General features: G+C 46.7%; 1 protein-coding gene across 2 annotated transcripts in view; it reads right to left on the minus strand.

Annotated features, from left to right (window-relative positions):
- The window catches only part of LOC147697215 (E3 SUMO-protein ligase RanBP2-like), an 852,038-nt gene that overhangs the window by 737,701 nt on the left and 95,354 nt on the right, over positions 1–18,983 (minus strand). The gene's annotated exons all lie outside the window — the stretch shown is intronic.

Consider the following 18,983-nt stretch of genomic DNA (forward strand, 5'->3'; position numbering starts at 1 on the left):
GTATCCACTTTAGTTTCAAATTACAATATCCACATCACCAAATCTCAAAATGCTACTTTTTTTTAATCTTTAAAAAAACATTTTAGTCACAGAAGGTAAGTCTATGTATATAGAGTGTGCACATGCATAACCTTGCTCCTAAAATACCCATAACGTTTTAGAAACGCTTCCCTTCGGTTTACTTTTGAAGATCCTCATTTTAAGAATGGAAATTTCACAACTTTCAACGAAAAGACAGAAAATATATTTTTCAAAGTTAACAACTGGTTTAATGACCTAAAGCTAACTGAAGTCAGATTTCAGAAAAGTTTAAAAAGATAAAAAAGTGCTTAGTGGCAAACTATTTGTACTGATCCAACTATTGTTTTAAATTGTTTAAATGAATTGAGATGGCAGAAAATATTGCCTGTCTTACACAGATAAAGATTTTCAAAAGCAGACGAGTAACATTGCAGAGGTTCAAATACCAGCCAAATCTTTATAGAAGAAAATGGAAAAGCTACTTCAATAATACAAGTCCACAACGACAGAATAGCATAGCAAAATGCAAAACGAGTGACAATTTTATATTGGCAAAGAAATAGTTGAGCTGGGATTCTTGTAAAACAAAATACTGCATTCCTTTACAGACTACCATGTGTTTAAAACTTTTTGAATTTCTGTTAGAAACACACACGAGAGTCCTATCTCATCAGCAAGACAACACAGATACCTTATTATGGGCATCAGTGAAGGGTGTAAAAAAGCTTTAGTCAATCTAAAACAAGGCTGCTTGGGATCAATCCCGACAGTAAAGAATTTAAATTAACGAACAGAAAACTGTACAAATAAGCAATTGCACAGCATGGAGGTTTGCATACCCTAATTGGAAGGCATGTTATGATGACTTTATTCATTAAATACAGTTAGCGCTAGACCTAAGCAATCTTATTCATGGGATTTATTACATTCTTTAGTGAGATATTGTATTAAAATACGATTGAATTTGAAGAGGCTACAATATCAAACCCTTCTATTATTTGACAAGAAGCTGGCTGGTCCCAGATTTTAGTGTTACATATTGGAAGAATGGTGGTAGATAAAATGCCCATTTGAAATAATACGCAATACATACTTTTTAACCCCACATCAGGTTTAAGAAATATTGGAAAAAATTGAGCGTTTCTGCTAATGTAATAAAAAAATCTTGAGGTAGTTTAGTAACTTTTTTTTAAAACATCCTGCACTAACTCTTCGCGTAATTTAAGGATAGTTCTACATAAAAATCTAGGGACAATGTAAAGATCTGAACGTAACAAAACTCATACAACAAATAAATCTGAAATCGAGCGTCATGCAATTTAACAGCAGCAGCAGCACGCAATTCTTAGCCTCAATGCACATCATTGATACAGTCAACCACAGCATTTAAAGTTTAATTCTAAACGAATAAGAACACAGATGTCATTAATAATTAAACCTTTGTTGCCTGAAAGACAACACCTTTATTCTTAGTCACCTTTCAATCACAGCAACACACCACAGGGATCATTACATCGGAATTGGTCCCACTGATATATTTTTGTATCTGTGCTGAGGATTCCAAGTTATTGGATACTAACTGAATGGGTGCCGTTTTTTTTGTTTTGTGTTTTTTAATAAGTGACCCAAATATAACAGAATTTATTAACTTTGTAGCCATACTGGAATCAAGTATCTGAGAAAGCTGGGGCGTTTGAAAACACTGAAGGAAGCATCATATCAGTCCCAAAAGACTAACATGGAAGTGATTTTGGATGCTTAATTCTTAAGTCTAAGTCCTCTGAGGAAAATGGTTCCCTTTAATTTTTCCCATGCATTATCAGCAACCACTCTAGAGAATCCTTGATTAAGGTAATGCAAAATTGTTACTAAAGAAAAGGGTCCATGATTCCTTTTTCTCATTATTATTATTTTAAAGTTTTGTATAGCCCGAACAAGACCCTTACGGGTATCAGAGCGCTTTACAAGGTCGATGTAAGTAACCAAATACAGGCATAGAAAAAATGTAGGTAAGACTAATACAAACATATTTCTAACAAAGATTAGCAGCTATATTACAGGTAATCTGTACAAGAAAAATAGATCAAGTAAATTTAGCCATGAGAATAGCTTTCACTTCTTTTTTGAAGAATGCAGAGGTGGAATTCGGTCTCGTTTCTGGGGGCAAATCATTCCAAATCCTGGGAGCCATTCCGGAGAAGGCCCAGTTGTAAGTTTTCTTCTTGAGAAAAAGTTGTGGTTTCAGTAGAGGATTGCAGGAGCTCCTGGTGGACGTATTGCCACATGATAGCACTCATGTCTGAGCTAGATAACTCTGGGTTTTGTGATGTAGTGCCTTGTGTGTCATACAAGCGATTGTCAGATTAATTCTACCCCCGAACAGTAGCCAGTTGAGGACTCAAAGGTCGGGGGAGATGTGACTTTCTTTTGGGGCCAGTGATGAGTCTAGCAGCAGCGTTAATTGAAGCTCTTAAAGGGGCCGTCGTCGATATGGGAAGGCCGCAGAGAGTGACAGTCCCATATTCCACTCTGGGGATTGGTAGAGCTTGAACTGCATGCTTGAAGTCATTTGGGGGCAGCAAGAGTTTCATTTTTCTCAAGGTGTTCATCTGAAAAATTTCTCCTTGTACAGGCGCCGATGTGTTTCCGCATGTTTAACTTTCTATCTAGTGTCACTCGCAGTGATTCTGCTAAGTCGATAATGCAAGCTTGACCTTTGAGTTCGGTGGTTCATCCAATCGAGGATTTTGGTCATTTAGTTGGGGGAAGCGATTAAGAGGAATTCAGTTTTGAGAGTGTTCAGTTGAAGATTGTTTTCAGGCAGCCAGGACTGCGTTTTTTTAAGGCTGAATTGAGAGATTTGATGTCCGCAAGTGAGTGGATCTTTATGTAAAGTTGTGTGTCATCTGCATTCATGTGATAATGTACATTCGATAAGCCGAGAACTTTGGTGAGTGGCTCAATGAAAAGGTTGAAAAGTGTAGGTGAAAGGGATGACCCCTGTGGTACTCCTAGAGGAACTGGTATGGTCTTGGATAATGATTGATTGACCTTGAATCTTTGCGATCTATTTTGGAGGAAGAAGGTGAACCAATTTAGAACAACTCCTGATAGACCCATTCTGTGTTTCAAGGTGTCGTGTTTGACGGAGTCAAAGGTCGAGGATAGGTCCAACAAGATTAGTAGACAGGCATCATTTTGGTCAATGATTTTTAATGCGTCATCTATTATGTGGGTCATGGATGATTCGGTACAGCTCATGATTTTCCATTGATCCAACAAACTTTCTAAACCTTCCAATTTCTAAGAGACAAAAAATTCAGGCCATGATGACTGGAGCCCTTAATCCTTGGTGATATTATCACTGGGGCTTTCTCTCAAGTTTCAGACCCACTTACTACTTTACTACACCATTTAACCATTTTACCAGATAATCAAAAAAGACTGGGCAAGGTAAACTGGCTTGTCACCAGAACTTCTAAACCTGAATGCCATAGCAATGGTCCTCCAAAGGTTGAAAAATGAAGTCCGCTTACATAGTATGTTTGTGAACATCTGGGAGGCAGAATTGCAAATAGGTGTGTCGAGTGGGTGGGGTTTACACTTCAACATAATCCATATGTATGGGGTATGTTTTAGGAGGTCTCTGAATAGTGATTCCAAGTGACAATATTGATCTTACGGTCCTAAATCATTTTTACAGCCAAATCACACCCATGTTAGAGTACAGAAATGTTGCACTTACATATTCTAAATGAGTGCATGTTAGAGTAGTCTTAGCATGCTATTTGATGCTAAGTTCTCACCTAGGAGCAGATGCGATGATCCCATTGGTTCAAGAGGTCTCCTTATACCTGGGCTGCTCTTTTCTCACAGAAACTGTTCTAGTTAGCTCTGACCAAAGGCCCTGTGGCATTCTGAAGGGTGCCCATGCCTCTTTTCTCACATACAAGGTTTCCCATTTTGCAACTATCCACTATTCATTACATGCCATGTTCCCACTAATTACCGGTCTTGCTTAGCTATGCTTATTGGAGGAGCTTCTCTTATCTAAGGCCTCTAGATTCACCAGTTTATAAAAGGCAGGTGACCCTCATTTACATTGTGGTTCCAAGAGGAAATAGGGTAGTGTCCACTGTCATTCATGCATCACAAGAGATAGCAGGAGGAAAAATAGGCTTCTCCTTCCTTCTGTGTTCTACTTAGCCCTCCCTCACAGCTCTCGTGTAGAGACTATGATAACTCTTCTATTAGACCTAGTGCACAACCACTACTTCAGGTTACCTCACAACACTGTCAAAAGAAGGATGGAAAAGAGCCCCGCCATTATGGAAGTAAATTATTCCTGGCAGGTGAGTATTGTGGAGTCACTAAGAGTTGGTATTATTTGCGCACGTGCTGTTATCTACACAAAGGCTAGCAAATACAACTCTGTGAGAATACACTCAATAAAAAGTACTAGAAGATAAAACTCATTTTCCATTGTACAACAATAGTTATATATGTGTTGAATTACTCCTATTACGTTGATTACTAGATCTCAGGAAACCTACCAAAAGTAAGAAGCGTAACAGTCTATCAGGGCACCAGATCACAGGACTTAGAGGGGTGGCCCGACCCGGTCCCAAACGGCCCTGCCCTTGTCCTGGGCGTAGCCCAGCGCTGCCCGCGCGCGGTCCCGCGACGCGGGGGCTGCCCTCACTTTTAAAGCACCTCCGGGCGCGGAAATGTCGGTGGCGGCTTCCGCCGCAGGTGAGTCTGGTGGATGAAGTCCTCCTCAACCGCGGCCGCGAATGGTGGACAGCTGCGGGAGGGAAAACCAGGCAGCCAACGAGTGTGGCCAAGGAGCAGGGGTGAGTCCAAAGATGCCCCACAGTGCCCGACAATGTCCGCAGTCTCCAGAAACCAAAGGGCGCCCGCTACGCCGGGGCTGCCCTCACTTTTAAAGCGCCTCCGGGCGTGGAAATGCAGGTGGCGGCTTCAACCGCAGGTGAGTCTGGGGGATGAAGTCCTCCGCAACCGCAGCCGCGAATGGTGGACAGCTGCGGCAGCGGGAGGGAAAACCAACCAGCCAACGAGTGTGGCCAGGAGCAGGGGTGAGTCCAAAGATGCCCCACAGTGCCCGACAATGTCTGCAGTCTCCAGAAACCAAAGGGCGTGTGGAGTCAAAAGGAGATTAACTGCTAGTCTTTCTCTGTGGCCAGTTGGAAGGTGCTTAAGTAAACAAAGAGAATCCAACGCAGAGGAAGGGAGGGGGGGGGGAAGAGTGATCAACAAGTGTTGAAGCACTCAGTGTTTTGTAAAATACCCCTCACACACCAAAAGGCCCCTTGGTGTCATGCTTCATTATCGGGGTCTTCGCACCCCTCTAACGGGATGCGGCGTGCTGCGACCAACGCGGGAGCACTTCTAGTAATGACTATGTGTGGTGCAAAGTGTGTGGGGTGTATTTTTAAGTGAGTGGTGGGATGTGGTGAAAATTAGAAAGTACCTGGCACATGAGTATAAAGAAAAAAATTGTATTCTGAACTCTGGCTGGTACTGTTAAAAGAAGTGCAGTGTGAGGTCGAATCTGTTGTATTAAAGAACAGGACCTCTGGTGTGCGTCGACATGTTTCGGAGGCAAGCTCCTTCTTCAGGACAGGGGCACAACTTCCCCACCTTACTCACGTATTTCTAATTAAATCTAGCAGTGTATTTACAAAAAAAGTGAAGTATTTAGGCTAAGTGTGCCTACAGCGGTCTGCTACAAGTACAATGACCTGTAGAAAGACAAAAAAATAAAAATAAACTAATGGTTACCCATGTAGCGGGTAGTTCAAGCAGGTGCAGTCACCTGGAACCTCACCATTTGCTTGTAATAAGCCCTCTAGAAAGAAAAGGTACTCACATCACATGCAACACATAACACAAGTACTAGGAGTTACTGGCAGTAGTTGTCATACTTGTGAAGCTTGGTTGCTGGCTTCATGAGCATATAGGAACGTCAGGGGTGTTGCTTGATTGCAATCTGTAGTGAGGAATGATGAAGGTTTTAATAATTCATTCTCACTTACTTTCGGGAATGGTTCAGATGGTCGTTTTTATGATCGTTTTAGTTTTATACTCACAGGATCAGGACGCAGTGATCACCGTCTTACCCCCACACGCTGCTCCGCTGTTATGAGGTGATCGTCGGGTTTGTGCTATTTATACCCTATATTGTAATTGGGCGGAAATGTCTACATGCCCAAACATAGGTGTTCCGCTCATTGTTGTTAATTACATGCCCATGTATGGAGCATCCGCTCCTTGACCGTACATATTATACTTGTATGCCCGAAACGGACTCACATGGGACCAGCGTCGTTGAGCGCGAGTGTTCCTCTAGTGCGCATGCGCATAGATCCGGTAGTGGTAGTCCATTGCGCATGCGTATTGCAGTTCAGCGCTCGCTTTGGTGACAGTGATGTTTGCGCATGCGGGCCTGTTTTCTGTGCATTTCGGGGGAAATAGTGTCTCATTTCATGATTCACAGGACCTTAAGCATACGTGAGGGAAAACAAATCGGTAATCTGACCTGGTAATGTTATCAAGGTTGTAATGGGGACCCAAATCCGGCGGACACATTCAATAATGAAGCGATGCATGGAGCTCGTTGGTTAGATCAGTATATCCACAATACTACATCTGTTTGAAAGTCTAGGGGCAGCATTTTAATTGGATAGTTGACCCCAGGGCACCTCATCATTAAGCCCAATTATGTGGGTGCCAAGTCTGAATACCCATCTTTGTTCTTTTAGGAAGAGGCCGTCCTCAGAAGGTAGCTGCTCTATAATTGTCCAATTTAGATCATTCACACAGTGTTGTGCTGTCAGGTAGTGTGTGGCCATTTTGGTGGTACTTTTCTTACAGCGCACGTTGCTTTTGTGCTCGTTCATTCTTGTCTTTATTGCCCTCGTGGTCATACCTACATATTCGAGATTGCAGGGGCATTTTATAAGGTAGACCACGTTTTTGGAGTTACAGTTGGAAAACCGCCTTTGCTCCCATGTGGTTCCATTGCGGAAAGTTAGTCTGGTGCTCTTCTGTGTCAGATCGCAGCTGCTGCAGTTCCCGCAAGGGAAATGGCCTTGAATACCTATGGATGGTTGTATGGCAATGGTTGTTGGTTTAGGTCTGGTATGTACCAGCATGTCTCTGAGATTGCGTCCCCTTCGGTGAGCGAACATTGGTTTTTCTAGGTTCAGGTTGCCACATGTTAGTGTCCTCCAATGCTTGTTGACGATTTTGGATACTTCGTTGGACATGGTGTTGAATGTCGTCACACAGATTGGTCGTCTGTTTTCATTTGGTTCTTTTTGTCGCTCTTCCAATAGTGCCTCTCTGTTATTTTTAGCTCTCTTCATCGCTTTGTCAATGATTCTGATTGGGTACTCTCGTAGTTTCAGTTTTTCTTTCAGGTCCTTGGCCTGAAGTTTGAAGTTAGACACATCTGTGCAGTTACGCCTGAGGCGTAAAAATTGTCCGTAAGGTAAGTTCTCTCGCAGGTGCCTGGGGTGAAAACTATCATATCTTAGCAGGCAATTCCTGGATGTCGGCTTGAAATGGGTGGTGGTTTTCAAACATCCTCCAATCCTCTGCGTTGGATTCTCTTTGTTTACTTAAGTATCTTTGTGGAGCAGGAATCCAACCCTTTTGCTCTACCTCCCCCGTGTGTTTTTGATACAGTTGGAAGGTACTCATCTGGCCTGAATTAATTCCCTTCAATAGTGGTAAGGTTCAGAAAATGATGTTCCACCTGCAATGAAATACACCATTTTGGAGCATTCTCCATACTCTTTATGATCAAGGCCCTTCTTAAGATGGGCATTCTAATATTGCTGAAACAGATCAACTAATCACACATGGAAGGTCCGTTGCTTGAGGTACCTGTTCAGAATCTTGCAGTAGGCAGCACAAGTAAAACTTTCACCAACCAAGTGCCACACAATTTTAGTACAGGTCCAACAGTAATATAAAAACAAGTAGGGTTAGTCAAAATAAAACTATAGCCCCACATCAGTTGGGGGACAAACAGCTATGGTATAAGGGAACACAAACAGCTATACGCAAGGATGCTGCCCAGGGCAGGACACTATAGCTGCCACACCAACAGGACTTCATTTTCAGGTTTATTAATCTAGCACATTTTACATCAACACTAACATTTGCAGTGCTCGATTAATTTTGATTTGAAGTGCTATGTTATTGCCGTAACTATGTGTGTCTAATACAGTGAAGTAAAAGGAAAATGCTACTTACCAGTATGCATCTGTTCTTGGCATGTAGAGCTGCAGAGTTACACATTGTGCACAGATCGCCACCTAGTGTTGGGCCCGGATGTTTGCAGTTTGTTTTTGTCCTGAAAAGTCTTTGGAAGTCACGGGATAGACAACTCCTCCTTTGGATCTTATTGAGCATGGGCATCGACTCCATCCTGACATTGTTTTTCGCCATTAGGGAAATGATGGAGCTTTGCAAGAAAAGGAAGGATGTCCATGTAAGCTGTATCTAATTAAGATAATACTGGAACAGATAAAGGTAGCCGGGAAGGCGGAAGGGCATGTGTAACTCTGTAGCTCTACATGCCAAGCACAGATGCAAACTGGTAAGTAGCATTTTCTGTTCGAGGCATATGAGCTGCAGATTACACACTGTGCATAGATTGTTTAGCAGTACCCACACTTAGCGGCGACTACCTGTATCTGTTGCAGTGGTTTGAAACAGTGTTTTGAGTACAGCCTGGCCCACAGAATCTTGTTGATTAGTTTGCACATCAACACAATAGTGTTTTGTGAATGTATGCAGTGTAGACCATGTAGCTGCTTTGCAGATATCATTTAAGGGAATGTTCCCTAAAAATGCCATTGATGCCCCTTTCTTTCTTGTAGAATGGGCTTTAGGAGGAACAGATAATGTATGTTTAGATTTATGGTAGCAAATTTGTATGCATTTGACAATCCAACTATCTATCCCAGATTTTGATATGGGGTTACCTTTGTGTGGTGGTGAAAAAGACTAAGTTGTTTCGTCTTGCGAAAAGTTTGTGTCCTTTCAATGTAGGAAAGGAATGCTCTTTTTACATCTAAGGTATGAAGAGCTCTTTCTGCGACTGTTTCTGGCTGCGAGAAGAATGCGGACAGTTCTACAGATTGATTGAGATGGAAGGATGAAATGACTTTTGGAAGGAATTTAGGATTAGTTCTGAGAACAACTTTATTATGGTGCAGTTGCAGAAAAGGTTCTTGAATGGTGAATGCTTGTAGCTCACTAACTTTTCTGAGATAAGTAATAGCTACTAGGAAAACATCTTTCCAAGTTAAGAAATGCAGTTCACATTTATGTAAAGGTTCGAAGGGAGATCCCATTAACCGTGTGAGCGCAATGTTTAAATTCCACACCGGTGAAGGTGGTGTTCTGGGAGGAATTATTCTTTTGAGTCCTTCCATAAAAGCCTTTATGGCAGGTACTTTAAAAGTGATAGATGTTGTCTATTTTGTAGGTATGCTCCAATGGCAGCAAGGTGCAGTCTAATAGAGGTGTACGCTAAGTTACAACTTTGAAGGTGTAGTATGTATCCTATGACAGTATATTACAAAACGTTTCCACTTGGCTGCATAACGTGCTCCAGTGGTGGGACGTCTAGCTTCTTTAATAACATTCATACAGTCAGGGGGAAGGTTAAGGTAACCGAACTCTATGACTTCAGGAGCCAGATCGCTACGTTGAGCTGAGCTGGGTCCGTGTGTCTGATCTCTCCATAATTCTGGGTTAGTAGTACCACTAATGGAAGTAGTGGGAGAGGTGGAAAGGAGTACGCAAATTTGCCGGATCAGTTCATCCATATTGCATTGCCTTTGGACAGAGGGTGTGGATATCTGGCGGCGAAGCTTGGGCATTTGGCGTTTTCGTGGGTGGCGAAAAGGTCTATTTGAGGTTGTCCCCAAAGTTGAACGAAAGGTTGAAGAACTTGTGGATGAAGTTGTCCCCACAGTTGAAAGAACAGTTGAAGAACTTGTGGATTAAGTCCCCACTTGTGGATCTGTTGTGTCTGCCGACTTAACAGATCTGCAATTGTGTTTTGTACTCCTGGAACATGTTGGGCTAAGAGGAAGATCTTTAGTGGTATAGCCCATCTCCATATCTGCTGTGCTAACAGAGAGTTGCGGAGAGTGTATTCCTCCTTGTTTGTTTATGTAGTACATGGCTGTCATGTTGTCTGCGAGGACTAAGACAGCTTTGCCTGATATTTGCTTTTGGAATGCTTTTAGGGCTAGAAATACAGCTAGTAATTCCAGGTGGTTGATATGGAGTAACTTTTGTTGCGGTGTCCTCCAGCCTTGCATGGTGTGGTGCAGTAGATGAGCTCCCCAGCCGGAGAGCGATGCGTCTGTTGTCATGACTATTTGAGGAACTGGTTCAAGGAACAGTCAGCCCTTGGAAAGGTTTTTGGTGCTCCACCATTAAAGAGAGCGGTTAGTCCGACAGTCTACCAACACTAGGTCTGTTAATTGACCTTGAGCCCGGTTCCATTGGCGTTCCATTGGCGTGCTAAGCACTCTTGAAGCGGACGCATTTGTAGTCTTGCATGAGGCACTATGAATATGCAAGTGGCCATCATTCCTATGAGTTGCATGAACACTCGAGCTGGAAGAGAGTTTGTGAAAAGTTGGCCTGGTATATGATGATCACTATTCTAGTGAGCACCTTGCACCAGTCCAAACGACCCTTATGGTGATTGGTTGTAAGTCAACCTTATAGACCAGCTATCCTAGGGGTAGCATGGACAAAAGCAGTCTTAGGCTAAACTCAAGAGGGCATGTGAAGCCAGCTGTTTTACCATATGCAATCCTTTTAACATCAAATAAAAGGACACCACACAAGTTATATATCATAAAATATATGTATTTATTACTAGAATAATCCCCTGTACTCTTTATGAGGACAGAAGCACAAGCGTTAAACAAAGAACTTCATATAACATACAAAAGTTGCACAAATATGGATAGGCCCGGTGGCCACTCAAACCATATACTACAATAGTGGTATAAGAACCACATCACGAACAATGGTAAGGCCTAGGGCCTTGAGAATCGCTGGGGCTACACTGGACTAACGAAGGTTAGGTCGGGGGAGGCCCACAGGATGCGGGTGCAGTGTCTATAGGCACACACGTTTACCAATAGAAGTCAATGGTGCGTAAAAGTTAGAAAGTTACTGATTTAGGAGTCTTCCGACTGGACTATACTTAACCCCTTAAAACTAGGACACTAGAGGTGTAAACCACTACAGGAGCACCGGAGTACTCTTGTTACCTCACCCACAGGAAGCGGGGGCATAGGTGTCAAAGTGCGTCGGGTTTCGTTGTGGAGTTCTATGGAGCCTGGAGGAAAAGATGCTGCAGGCGACCAGGAGAGAAGAGTCCGGTTGGATCCAAGGGTGGATCGAAGATGTAGACTCGTTCCAGACCGGTTGCTCCCACCCTCGCTCCTCTACCATTACTGCTACCTGCTCTTGGTGATCGCACCCCCAGCTGGACACAACGGTATCGCCTGCGCTCTGCAATCAGTATCGCCTGCGCTCTGCAATATTTACATAAGCGTCATTTAAATGCTGTTTGACATTAAGCAGACTCTGCTTTGTAACTGACCTGTTATTATAGCGCATTGAATCGGAGCGCCGCCCGCCCTGCTTTGTGCATTGTACACGCGACTTTGGGTTTATTTTCATTAGCCTGCAAGTATTAAGATAGCACTCTCGGTGCCACAGTCTATTTGTTGCCCCTGCCTCGCCTCCCCTTTGACCTCCATTTTGTTGTGTGTTGTTCTTCCCAGGCACGCCCCTCCTCCCCGCTACCGCCTCCCTGCTGCTGACCCTCCCACCCTCCGCCCCCTCCACCATCCATTTATGGCCAATGTCCCTACGCGCAGCGTCCACGCGCTACGGACACGCCGAAGGTGCGCCAAAGGTATGCCCGTCTACGCCCGTCCGCGCCTGGACCGCGCCCAGCGCCAGACCCCCTGCCCCTCGCGCTCCCCAGCCCTCCCGCATTACCTACGATGCCGCCACCCTCCTAGCCCTTAACCCCGGTCGCGCCCCCAACTGCGTCCAAGCCGCTCCTGGACGCACCCATGGACCTTTCTCCTGCTACTCCTGCAAATTCAGCGGCACCGACAACATCTCCGCTAAGACCACACCACAGATTCACGACCCCAACCACCTACAATGCATCCTTCTCAACACCCGATCGATCCACAGGCACGCCATTGACCTATGGAATCTACTAGACACCATTTCCCCGGACATCGCCTTCCTTACGGAAACATGGATGAACGCCTCCTCCGCACCAGACATCACCATTGCCATCCCTGAAGACTAGAAGATCACCCGCAAAGACCGTACCAGCCACACAGGAGGAGGAATCGCTATCGTCCATAAGAAATCTATCCGCATCTCAACCAGCTCTGACGCCAACCTCGCCAACTCCGAACACCTTCACTTCCAGATCCACATCGACCCCAAAACAACACTCAGAGGCACTCTCCTCTACAGACCACCAGGACCTCGCGCAAAATTCAGTGAAGACATCACGGACTTCATCTCTCCACACGCGCTCCCCTCCATAGACTACATCCTTCTGGGAGACTTCAACTTTCACCTTGAAAAGATAAACGACCACAACACCGCCACCCTCTTGGACAACCTCGCCAACCTCGGACTTAAACAACTAGTCACTTCCCCCACCCACATCGCAGGTCACACACTCGACCCCATCTTCACATCCAGCAACCACGTATCCTTCAGCCACACTACGGACCTCCTCTGGACCGACCACAGCTGCGTTCACTTCACCTACAACAAGCCGAAACCCATCAACCACTCCCAACCTTCCCTACAAAGAAACTGGAACAAAATCACCACGGACCAAATCTCCGCATCGCTCCTTCGAAACTCCCCAGCCCTCTCTTCTAACGCCAACGAAGCCGCCGCCAACCTCACCCTATGGTTATCCAACACCGCCGACACATTAGCACCACTGAAAAAACGTCAAAGCAAACCTGGCAGCAAGAAAGCCTCATGGTTCAACGATGATCTCAAGAAGTCCAAGAAAGTCTGCCGCTCCCTTGAAAAGGCCTGGAAAAAAGACCCAACCACCAGCACCAAGGACGCCTTCAAAAACGCCACCCGCACTCACCACCAACTGATCCGAAAAGCCAAGAAAACAGCATTCAAGGATCGACTTGACAACAACGCCCACAACAGCAAGGAACTTTTCAACATCGTCAAGGAATTTTCCAATCCCTCGGCCAACTCCAACGACATCACCCCCTCTCAAACCCTCTGCGACTCCCTAGCCTCCTTTTTCCACAACAAGATTGCAGACATCCACAACAGCTTTGACAACCAACCCGGAAACCAACCCACCCCACCATCTGTTGACCATCTTCCCCCCGTAAACACCCTTAACGCATGGAACCCAATCTCCACTGAGGAAACCATCCGCCTGATGAATTCCATCCACTCTGGATCCCCCACAGACCCATGCCCTCACCACATCTTCAACAAAGCAGACTCCGTCATAGCACCGCACCTCCGAGACGTCATCAACTGCTCCTTGATATCCGCGACCTTCCCAGAAGACTGGAAACACGCTTAACTCACCGCCCTTCTGAAAAAACCAACAGCGGACCCCACCGAACTCAAAAATTACCGCCCCATCTCGCTTCTTCCATTCCCGGCCAAAGTCATCGAGAAAGCCGTCAACAACCAGCTCGCCGCCTTCCTCAAAGCCAACAAATCCCTCGACCCCTCACAATCTGGCTTCTGAGCAAAACACAGCACTGAGACCGCCCTCATCGCAGCAACAGACGACATTCGAACTCTACTGGACAATGGAGACACAGTCGCCCTCATCCTCCTCGACCTCTCTGCAGCATTCGATACAGTCTGCCACAGCACCCTTCTACAACGCCTCAATAACATCGGAATCCAAGGAAAAGCACTTGAATGGATCACCTCATTCCTCACCGGAAGAACCCAGAGAGTCCGCCTTTCTCCATTCAAGTCCGAGGCCTCTGAAGTCATCTGCGGCGTACCTCAAGGATCCTCACTCAGTCCCACCCTCTTCAACGTATACATGAGCCCCCTCGCGGCCATCGCACGCCAACATAACCTCAACATCATCTCTTACGCGGACGACACTCAACTGATCCTTTCTCTCACCAATGACCCCAGCACCGCCAAAACTAACCTTCACGAAGGAATGAAAGAAGTTGCCGAATGGATGAAACAAAGCCGTCTGAAACTGAACTCAGACAAAACAGAAGTCCTCATCTTAGGTACCTCCCCCTCTGCATGGGACGACTCCTGGTGGCCGGAAGCCCTCGGAAAAGCACCCATCCCGACAGACCACGCACGGAACCTAGGCGTTATCCTGGATTCTTCACTTTCAATGAACAAACAAGTCAGCGCCGTTTCCTCTTCTTGCTTCAACATTCTTCGCATGCTCAGAAAAACATTTCGCTGGATCCCCTCCGAAACAAGGAAAACAGTCACCCACGCTCTGGTCACGAGCCGACTGGACTACGGAAACACCCTCTACGCGGGTACTACCGCAAAACTCCAGAAGAAACTCCAACGAATCCAAAACGCCTCAGCCAGGCTCATATTAGACATCCCACGCAACGAACACATCTCTGGTCACCTTAAAGACCTCCACTGGCTACCCGTCAATAAGAGGATCACTTTCCGACTGCTTACCCACGCACACAAATCACTCTACGACATCGGACCAGATTGCCTCAACTCTCGTCTGTCCTTCTACACCCCCTCCCGCCAACTACGTTCTTCCAGCCAAGCCCTCGCCACTGTACCTCGCATCAACAAGACCACCATGGGAGGCAGATCCTTTTCATACCTAGCTGCTAAAACATGGAACTCACTCCCCGCTTACCTTCGCCTCACCCAGAACCACCTAGCGTTCAGAAAACAGCTTAAGACGTGGATATTTGACAAATAATCCCCCTCCCCTTCCTAAGCGCCTTGAAACCCTCTGGGTATGTAGTGCGCTATACAAATCTTATGACTTGACTTGACTTGACTTGAAAGCAGAGGGGACAGAGTCTGGGTCAATAGCCAGTGACCAGGATGGAACCAGGCGATGTCGGGTTGCGATCAGGTGATGTCGTGAAGTTTGTATCCGCAGCCACGTGGACCAGGAGAAATCGACGACGACCAGGAGGTGGACAGGAGGTGGACACTGACTGTCCCAGGAAGGCTCTCGCTGTCGGTTCTCGAATAGGAGTCAACAGGCCTTGGCAAATGCAACCCACGCAGGAATCTGAGATGGCTTCTGGATCGGACCAGCAAGGTCTGATCGGCTGCTCCTTTTCAGGGGAGCAAAGGCCAGTCTGGAGCAACCAGACCAGCAGTGTAAATTCGAAGGATCGTCGTCACAGAGGCCACTAGCCAACGGGCAAGTGACCGGACAATGCGTTGAGCAGGAAAAAAGCAAAAGGGCCCCACGCAGCACTCTGAGTGTGGAGAGGTGATCTTTGGTGCAAAAGCTGCTCAGGGCTGGGGCTTCTCAACCCCCAATGCACAGCTTTGAGGGTGCCTCGGGCGCTGCACAGGAAGCACTTTGCTGGCTTTCCAAGACGGACGGTCCCACGTCTACTGATCGAAGAGCCAGGTCTTGAAAAGTCTTCTGAAGGCCAACAGGTCCTGGGTCTGTCGTAGGCTGGTAGGGAGAGTGTTCCAGGTCTTGGCGGCGAGGTAGAAGCAGGATCTGCCCCGCAGTGGCTTTCCGGATACGAGAAACTGTGGCGAGGGAGAGGTTGGCTGAGCGGAGGCTTCGGGTGGGGGTGTGGAAGCTGAGTCGGTTGTTGAAGTATGTAGGTCCGGTGTTGTGTAGTGCTTTGTGTGCGTGGATGAGGAGTTTGAAGGTGATCCTCTTGTTGACGAGGAGCCAGTGCAGGCCTCTCAGGTGGGGTGTGATGTGGCTGCGTCAGGGGACGTCGAGGATCAGTCGTGCTGAGGTGTTCTGGATTCGTTGTAGTCGTCTCAGGAGCTTGGTTGTTGTTCCCGAGTAGAGGGCGTTCCCGTAGTCGAGTCTGCTGGTGATGAGGACCTGGGTGACGGTTTTTCTTGTGTCGGGAGGGATCCATTTGAAGATCCTGCTGAGCATTCGAAGGGTGTTGAAGCAGGATGCGGAGACAGCGTTGACTTGCCTGGTCATGCAGAGGGTGGAGTCGAGGATGACCCCCAGGTTGCGTGCGTTGTCTGTGGGTTCCGGGGCTGTGCCTAGTGATGGGGGCCACCAAGAATCATCCCAGGCTGATGGGGTGGGTCCGAGAAGGAGTACCTCCGTCTTGTCTGAATTCAGCTTCAGTCTGCCGTCCTTCATCCAGTAGGCTACGGCCTTCATTCCTCTGTAGAGGTTGGCTTTGGGGGTCTTCGGTGAGGGATATGATCAGCTGGGTGTCGTCGGTGTAGAAGATGATGTTCAGGTTATGTTGTCGTGCGACGTGGGCGAGCGGTGCCATGTAGATATTGAACAGCGTCGGGCTGAGGGAGGATACCTGTGGGACGCCGCAGATGATCTCAGTGGTTTTTGAGCGGAAGGGAGGGAGGCGGACGCTCTGGGTTCTGCCAGAGAGGAAGGATGTGGTCCAGGCCAGGGACTTCTCTTGAATTCCGGCGTTATGGAGGCGTGCTGATAGGGTGCGGTGGCAGACTGTGTCAAAGGCTGCCGGTAGGTTCAGGAGGATGAGGGAGGCTGTTTCTCCTTTGTCCATCAGGATCCTGATGTTGTCAGTGGCGGCGATGAGGGCGGTCTCGGTGCTGTGGTTGCTGAGAAAGCCGGATTGGGAAGGGTCCAGGATGTTGTTGTCTTCGAGGTAGCGGGTTAGCTGTTTGTTGACAATCTTCTCTGTCACTTTTGCCGGGAGCAGGGAGATGGGCCGGAGGTTCTTGAGGTATTTGGGGACCGCCTTGGGCTTCTTCAGAAGGGTGTTGATCTCGCTTTGCTTCCAGCTTTCCGGGAAAGGTTGCTGTCTCGAAGGGACTGTTGATTGTATTCCGGAGGTGGGGCGCGATGGTTGTGCTGGCTTTGTTGAAGACGTGGGGAGGGCAGGGGTCAGATGGGGAATCCGGAGTGGATGGAGTTCATGGTTTTGATGGGGTCTTCGTCTAGCTCCTACTATAGGTGGATTGAGTAGGGGCTTTGTAAGAAGTAGGGGGACTGTCTTAGGAGTATCCCCTAGTGTTGCCTCTGTAAGATGAGCGGCGAAAGGAGCGTCTGGGAGCTTGCGACTACAAGGCTCCCATAGATTTAGCCGTGTCTGTATCCTTTTTCATTTTATCAAGGGATACGTCCACATTAGGCCCAAATAAATGTTGCTCATCAAAGGGTTGGTTAAGAATGGCACTTTGTACTTCAGGTTTGAAACCTGAAATGCGCAGCCAAGCATGTCAACGCAACAAGACACTGGTATTAACTGCCCTTGAAGCAGTATCTGCTGCATTCAGGGCACACTGAATAGAGGTATTGGTGATGTTTTTACCCTCTTGTATAAGCTCATTTACCCTAATTGTGTATTTATCTGGAAGGTGCTGCATTATTGATTCTAATTCATCATAATGTGCCCTGTTGTATCTTGCAAGTAATGCTCGAGTATTGGCAATACGCCAAATGTTTGCTGCCTGTGACGCTGTTGTTTTACCTGATGCGTCAAGGAGCTTAGACTCTTTATCTGGGGGGGGGGGGGGGGGGGGGGGGGGGGGGGGGAGCCTCGCCTGATGTTTGTGAATTTGTTTTTTTTGCGTTCGTTGGAGACTACAAGGGAGTCTAATGGTGCAGGCCCTTTAATGTAGGCTGGCTCTGAAGAGGCAGCCTTATACTTTTTTTCAATTCGGGGGTGGATGATTCGAGCCCTAACTGGGTCTTTGAAGACTTCTGGCACCTGCTTAATAACCCCTTTAAGCATGGGTAAAACTGATGTGGACCTTTGTGCAGTGTCAAAGGTATCCATAAGGAAGTCTTCGTCTATTGGGTCAGTATGTAGGTCAACCCCATGGTATTGGGCAGCCCTATGTACCAGTTGGTTAAATCCCATAGTGTCTTCTGGTGGAGAAGGCCTGGAGTGATATATGTCATCTTGTGGGATGTAAGGGACATCTGGGGTGCTATAATCATCCCAAGGGTCAGATGAACCAGGAGGACTAGAATGATGTGGTGACTCACTATCTGCACCACCCCCTGTGTCATTAGAGGTGTCATCCCTGTTATCATTGTCTCCTAACGGAGTAGGAGATGGTGTAGGGGAGTGATGTGGTAGGGGAGGAGGTGGTGAAGGAATATGAGGTAGAGGAGAAAGAGTAAGAGGAGAATGTATCCTTAGAGGAGAGGTTGCAATGTTCTTTTTCTTAGGATGAGGAGCAGGTGCAGGCGTGTCCTATGGCCGTTTTTTAGAACTAAGAGTTAGTCGACCAGTTTATGGATCTTTAACCAGAGTTTTTTGTGTAGGGTCTGGATGGAATAAGTCCTCCGTAGAAGGTTGCTCCTTCGGTGCCGAAGGCTTTTTGGGCACCGAGCTATGAGCATCTTTAGGTTTTGAAACATGTTCTTTGGCAGTGTCTTTGGCCGGTGGAACATTTGTCTTTTTCGGCTCCAAGGGTTTTTTGGCTCCGGGGTTTTCTTCGGCTCCGAGGATTTTTTCAGCTCCAAAGCATGGGAGTCTGGTACTTTGACTGTAAATTCTTTGCTCGGCTCCGAGTGTGGTTTTGGAGCAGAGGAGCTAGTCCTTGTCTTCGGTGCCGAGTGCTTAGATGCTGGCGTGGAGGAAGACTAGGTTTTCTTTTTCGGTGCCGGTATATGTGCACCGGCACCGGGGGCAGGCTGACTCGAGCCCGAGTCGCCTAAAGGCTTATAAGGCTTCTTT

The sequence above is a fragment of the Lissotriton vulgaris genome, chromosome 8 (genome assembly GCF_964263255.1).
Source record: "Lissotriton vulgaris chromosome 8, aLisVul1.2, whole genome shotgun sequence".
Taxonomy (NCBI): Eukaryota; Metazoa; Chordata; class Amphibia; order Caudata; family Salamandridae; genus Lissotriton; species Lissotriton vulgaris.